Source organism: Coregonus lavaretus, assembly GCF_964263955.1.
Source record: "Coregonus lavaretus genome assembly, contig: HAP1_SCAFFOLD_995, whole genome shotgun sequence".
NCBI classification, from domain to species: domain Eukaryota; kingdom Metazoa; phylum Chordata; class Actinopteri; order Salmoniformes; family Salmonidae; genus Coregonus; species Coregonus lavaretus.
In genome coordinates, this window is record NW_028160064.1 from 20121 (window position 1) to 27254 (window position 7134).

A 7134-nucleotide genomic window follows, 5' to 3' on the forward strand; every position below is an offset into this window, starting at 1 on the left:
TAACGGCTACCTAAGTATGACTCCCAATCAGAGACAACGAGCTACAGCCGTCTCTGATTGGGAGTCACCCTGGCCAACATAGATATACAACAACTAGAACATAAACAAATGAACACCCTGGTTCAACATACGAGAGTCCCCAGAGCCAGGGCGTGACAGTACCCCCCCCAAAGGCGCGGACTCCGACCGCGCCAACCAAACCCAACAGGGGAGGGACCGGGTGGGCACTCCGCCTCGGCGGCGGATCCGGCTCCGGACTTGACCCCCACTCCTTCTCTAAACCCCCAAAGTACCCCTGGTCCGGTCTGGCCCTGCTGACCGGAGCTGGACTGCACACTCGTGGAGCGGATAGCTTCAGCTCCACAGTGGAGCAGTTGACCGGGACCTTACCAGGCACCGGTGACCCAGGCACGGGTTGTGCTGGACTGACGACGCGCACCCCTGGCTTGGTGCGTGGAGGAGGAACGGGCCTTACCAGGCTGACGACGCGCACCCCTGGCTTGGTGCGTGGAGGAGGAACGGGCCTTACCAGGCTGACGACTCGCACCCCTGGCTTGGTGCGTGGAGGAGGAACGGGCCTTACCAGGCTGACGACGCACACCCCTGGCTTGGTGCGTGGAGCAGGGACAGGCCGGACTGGGCTGACGAAGCACACCACTGACTTGGTGCGGGGAGCAGGAACGGGCCGAGCCGGGCTGACGAAGCGCACCACTGACTTGGTGCGGGGAGCAGGAACGGGCCGAGCCGGGCTGACGAAGCGCACCACTGACTTGGTGCGGGGAGCAGGAACGGGCCGAGCCGGGCTGACGAAGCGCACCACTGACTTGGTGCGGGGAGCAGGAACGGGCCGAGCCGGGCTGACGAAGCGCACCACTGACTTGGTGCGGGGAGCAGGAACGGGCCGAGCCGGGCTGACGAAGCGCACCACTGACTTGGTGCGGGGAGCAGGAATAGACCGGACCGTACTGGGGACACACACCACTGGCCCTACACCGGGATCTGGAACGGGCCGGACCGGACTGGTAACACACCCCAGTACCTCTCGCCGTGCCTCTACATCCTCCATCCCCTCTTCGACCAGTGGCCCCCGTAACCTGGCGGCCTCCTCTGGCAACCCGCTGGGCCGCTCTATCGCGGCCTCCTGCTGCCCCGACGTCGTGAGCCCCCCCCTAAAAAATGTCTGGGGGTCTCTCTTCCCCGTGGACCAGGCCTCTATCGTTCTCGCCCAACTCTCGCTCTCCTGCTTCCAACTCCAGCCATTCTGCTCCTCCTTTGGCTTGACCCAGTCGAAGCTCTTCCTCCATTGTTCCCAAGTCCACCCACTCTGCTCCTCACTAGGCTGCTTGGTCCAGTTCTGGTGGTTTCTTCTGTCACGATCGTCTAAGGAGGAGGACCAATGCGCAGCGTTGAAGGTGAACATATTTATTAGCGAATGATCACACGATCAAAACAACAGACGAAAATGTGATGTCTACGGTTGAACACAAACCAAAATAAGAACAAGAAACCACAAACAATGAATGCCTAACGGCTACCTAAGTATGACTCCCAATCAGAGACAACGAGCTACAGCCGTCTCTGATTGGGAGTCACCCTAGCCAACATAGATATACAACAACTAGAACATAAACAAATGAACACCCTGGCTCAACATACGAGAGTCCCCAGAGCCAGGGCGTGACAGCACGTGAATGCAGCATTTCATGGTCGTCACTAGCTTCCATAGCCACAAAGTCATAAACCCCGCCCATTTCTACAATTGATGTTCTTAAAATTCTATTTTAAACCTAACCATAACCCTAACCTAACCACACTGCTAACCTTATGCCTAACCTTAAATAAAATGTTGACTTTGTGGCTGTGGAATCTGACTCGGTGGCTATGGAAGCTAGTGGAATCTGCTTATCATGGTCTGCCCGCGACTCCTGGTCCGGTACGAGCTCTACCCCAGCCTATAAATTGCCATAGCCCCTCCTACGGAAACAATCAAATTCAATAAAGAAACTATACATTCAAAATTGCTAAAAATATTCTAAAAAACATAATAAAAGGTGCCATAAATTAATCAAAGTAAATGTTTACAGAAACCAACTTAAGGTACTTAAACAGTAACATATGATAAATGCCCCACTGTTCATCAATTCCCCTGCCCTGTACTTTAACAGATTTGGTTTGAACCCCGGGAACTCCTCCACAATTGTCCTTTGACTCTCCACTCGGGTTAATAATTTATTTTGGGCAGACGGAGACCAGGACACGTGAATGTTCAATGGCGACCACAAACAGTTCTGATTTTGTATATAGGTTCAGAACCTTTATGAAACAGCAGAGTTGAAAAATATATAGCAAATATAAATCAAAACTGGATGGTCTTCAGAGATAGATAGGATGGGTTGAGGGTAGCTGAAGGATGGGACTAAAAACAAACAAAAGAGAGCTATTGTAAAATATACTGTGTCCGTAAAATGTATATAGTTTGTATAAGCTGGAAGTAGAAGCTTATGTGTTGTTGTCCATTAGTTTACTGGAAAGAGGAGACAGAGGGCTGTGAGACAGAGGTTTAATCCTTGATACATGAAAAGAGGGATGTATACGGAGGGTGCGGGGCTAAGAATCTTAGAGATGGGGAAAGGGCCGATATAACGGGGGGAAAGTTTGCGGAACTCCACCCGGAGGGGCAGATCCCGAGTGGTCAGCCATACCCTCTGCCCGAGACGACAATGGGGAGCCGGGGTCCGATGGCGGTCCGCCTGTCGTTCATACCTGGAGGTGGTCTTGAGAAGAGCATACCGGGCTCTCTTCCAGGTACGGCGACAGTGGCGGATGGACATCTGGGCCGAGGGTATGCTGACCTTGTCCTCTTGCTCAGGGAAGAGCGGGGGCTGATATCCCATCGAACACCCAAAAGGCGAGAGACCAGTGACTGAGCAGGGAATGGTGTTGCGGGCATACAGTGGGGGAAAAAAGTATTTAGTCAGCCACCAATTGTGCAAGTTCTCCCACTTAAAAAGATGAGAGAGGCCTGTAATTTTCATCATAGGTACACGTCAACTATGACAGACAAATTAAGATTTATTTTCTCCAGAAAATCACATTGTAGGATTTGTAATGAATTTATTTGCAAATTATGGTGGAAAATAAGTATTTGGTCACCTACAAACAAGCAAGATTTCTGGCTCTCACAGACCTGTAACTTCTTCTTTAAAATGCTCCTCTGTCCTCCACTCGTTACCTGTATTAATGGCACCTGTTTCAACTTGTTATCAGTATAAAAGACACCTGTCCACAACCTCAAACAGTCACACTCCAAACTCCACTATGGCCAAGACCAAAGAGCTGTCAAAGGACACCAGAAACAAAATTGTAGACCTGCACCAGGCTGGGAAGACTGAATCAGCTTGGTTTGAAGAAATCAACTGTGGGAGCAATTATTAGGAAATGGAAGACATACAAGACCACTGATAATCTCCCTCGATCTGGGGCTCCACGCAAGATCTCACCCCGTGGGGTCAAAATGATCACAAGAACAGAGAGCAAAAATCCCAGAACCACACGGGGGGACCTAGTGAATGACCTGCAGAGAGCTGGGACCAAAGTAACAAAGCCTACCATCAGTAACACACTACGCCGCCAGGGACTCAAATCCTGCAGTGCTAGACGTGTCCCCCTGCTTAAGCCAGAACATTTCCAGGCCCGTCTGAAGTTTGCTAGAGTGAATTTGGATGATCCAGAAGAGGATTGGGAGAATGTCATATGGTCAGATGAAACCAAAATATAACTTTTTGGTAAAAACTAAACTCGTCGTGTTTGGAGGACAAAGAATGCTGAGTTGCATCCAAAGAACACCATACCTACTGTGAAGCATGGGGGTGGAAACATCATGCTTTGGGGCTGTTTTTCTGCAAAGGGACCAGGACCACTGATCCGTGTAAAGGAAAGAATGAATGGGGCCATGTATTGTGAGATTTTGAGTGAAAACCTCCTTCCATCAGCAAGGGCATTGAAGATGAAACGTGGCTGGGTCTTTCAGCATGACAATGATCCCAAACACACCGCCCGGGCAACGAAGGAGTGGCTTCGTAAGAAGCATTTCAAGGTCCTGGAGTGGCCTAGCCAGTCTCCAGATCTCAACCCCATAGAAAATCAGTTGAAAGTCCGAGTTGAAAGTCCGTGTTGCCCAGCGACAGCCCCAAAACATCACTGCTCTAGAGGAGATCTGCATGGAGGAATGGGCCAAAATACCAGCAACAGTATGTGAAAACCTTGTGAAGACTTACAGAAAACGTTTGACCTGTGTCATTGCCAACAAAGTGTATATAACAAAGTATTGAGAAACTTTTGTTATTGACCAAATACTTATTTTCCACCATAATTTGCAAATAAATTCATAAAAAATCCTACAATGTGATTTTCTGGATTTTTTTTCTCTCATTTTGTCTGTCATAGTTGACGTGTACCTATGATGAAAATTACAGGCCTCTCTCATCTTTTTAAGTGGGAGAACTTGCACAATTGGTGGCTGACTAAATACTTTTCCCCCCACTGTATTCCACCCACACGAGTTGCTGGCTCCAGGAGGTGGGGTTGGCGGAGACGAGGCAACGAAGAGTCGTCTCCAGGTCCTGATTGGCTCCCTCCGACTGGCCGTTAGATTGGGGGTGAAAACAGATGACAGGCTGGCCGATGCCCCAATGAGGTTGCAGAACGCCTTCCAGAACCAGAACGAAAACAGAGGACCGCGATCGGAGACCACCGGAAGTCCATGGATCCGGAAGACGTGTTGCACCATGAGCTGGGCCATTTCCTTGGCTGAGGGTGACTTGGGAAGGAGAATGAAGTGGGCGGCTTTGGAAAACCTATCCACCAACGTGAGGATAGTGATTTTGCCATCTGATGGAGGGAGACCCTTGACGAAGTCCAGGGATATATGGGACCAGGTGCGGTGAGGAACGGGAAGAGGTTGAAGGAGGCCAGCCGGAGCTTGCCTTATAATTTTATTCTGATTACACACAGTGCAGGCGGTGATGAACATGGAGACGTCATGAACCAAGGCTCATCCGGCTTCACATTCTTGGATCCCGGGCTGAAGGAGATGGTGAAGTTGAACCGAGTGAATAGCAGGGCCTGTCGAGATTGCCTGGAGTTGAGGCGCTTGGCGGTGTGGAGATATTCCAGGTTCTTGTGATCCATCCACACTATGAAAGGGTGTTCCTTCCTCTCTAACCAGTGCCTCCACTCCTCTAATGCCATCTTAACCGTGAAGAATTCTCGGTTACCCGCGTCGTAATTCCTTTCAGTGGTGTTGAGACGATGGGAGAGGAAAGTGCAGGGATGCAACATTTGGTCTTGGGCCGAATGCTGGGACAGGACAGACCCCAATCTGATGTCCAAGGCGTCGACCTCCAACACGAACTGCCGGGACTGATCCGGATGGATTAGGATGGGGGCGGTTGTGAATCGGTGCTTGAGGTCCAAGAACGCCTGGTCTGCAGCTGGAGACCACGTGAACGGGACCTTGGGAGAGGTGAGTGCTGAAAAACATGGAGGACATGTTCTTGAGCCAAGCGGGAAAAAACGAGAATGTCATTGAGGTAGACGAACACGAACTGGTTCAACATGTCACAGAGAACATTGTTAACCAGGGCCTGGAACACTGCAGGAGCGTTGGTCAGTCCGAATGGCATAACAAGGTATTCGTAGTGCCTGCTAGCCGTGTTAAAGGATGTCTTCCACTCGTCCCCTTCCCGTATCCTTACCAGATGGTAGGCGTTCAGGAGCTCCAACTTGGAGAAGATGGTAGCCCCCTGGAGAGACTCAAAAGCCGAGGCGATGAGGTGAAGTGGGTAACGTTTTTTAACCGTGATGTCATTCAGGCCCCGGTAGTCGATACGCAGGCGCAAGGTTTTGTCCTTCTTCTCCACAAAGAAGAACCCTGTGCCGGCGGGGGAGGCAGAATGACGGATACACCCTGCAGCCAGGGAGTCCCCAGTGTACTCATACCTCCTGATGAGCTGGGTCTTTTTACAGGACAGGTAGAAATATAATGACCGCCCTATGTGTTCAGTCTGTGTAACCATTCGGCAGGAGACAATCTAGCTCTGCCAAGTTGCATAGGCGAGTCGGCAACCCTCTGTGATTTCTGAGAGAACTCGGGTGACATCGGATTCACTCGGAAGTGTAGACTTTGGGGATTTCCGGGATTCCTTGGAGGCGAGGTGGAAATTGAGGACGTGCGAGGGCAACCGGAACAGAAGATGAGGGAGTACTGGGAGAGAAAAGCCTGGCAGGTTCCAGAATCTCCAGCATAGCGCTCCGGAGGTAAGCATGGTTCTCGGGACACCGTGGTAGGCTGGGAAGAAATGCCGCTGGTGGCGGGGTTGCTGAGAGTCTGGGGGATTAAAGTAGTGGCTGCTGCCTAATAGACAATCTGCTGACTTTCTCCGGCAATGTATGGCAAGCACAGCCGTGGCGTTCAGCCAAGGTCTGGAATCCTTCCATAAGGTTGTGAAGTAACTCCTCGTGTCTTGCAATGGTGGCTCAGTGGGAGGAGACGGCGTCGCAGAGCTTGTCCGAGTCTGCTGGGTCAGCCAGTTTGTACTATCAGGAATCAGGATAAGACCCATATGCAAACAGTTCAAATCATAGATGATTATTACAAAACAGTGGGCAGGCAAACGACAGGTCAAGGGCAGGCAGAGGTCAGTAATCCAGGGCAGAGTCAATAAGGTAGAGAACGGCAGGCAGGCTCAGGGTCAGGTCAGGAAGAGGTTTGTAAACCAGGTCAGAGTCAGATATGTCCAGGACAGCAGGCACGCTCGGAGTCAGGACAGGTAGAATAGGTCAGAACCGGGAGAACTAGAAAACAGGGACTAGAGAGAATAGAAGTACGGGAAAAAACACTCTGGTAGGCTTGACGTAACAAGACAAACTGGCAACAGACCAACAGAAAACACAGGTAGAAATGCACAGGGGATACTGGGGAAAATGGGCTACACCTGGAGGGGGATGGAGACAAGCACAAGACAGGTGAAACAGATCAGGGTGTGTTGTGGAAAATAACCACTATACTTTATTACAAATAAGGTCTTACAGAGTTTTTGTTGCATCAAGAAATGACTTTATTAAAGTTTTCAA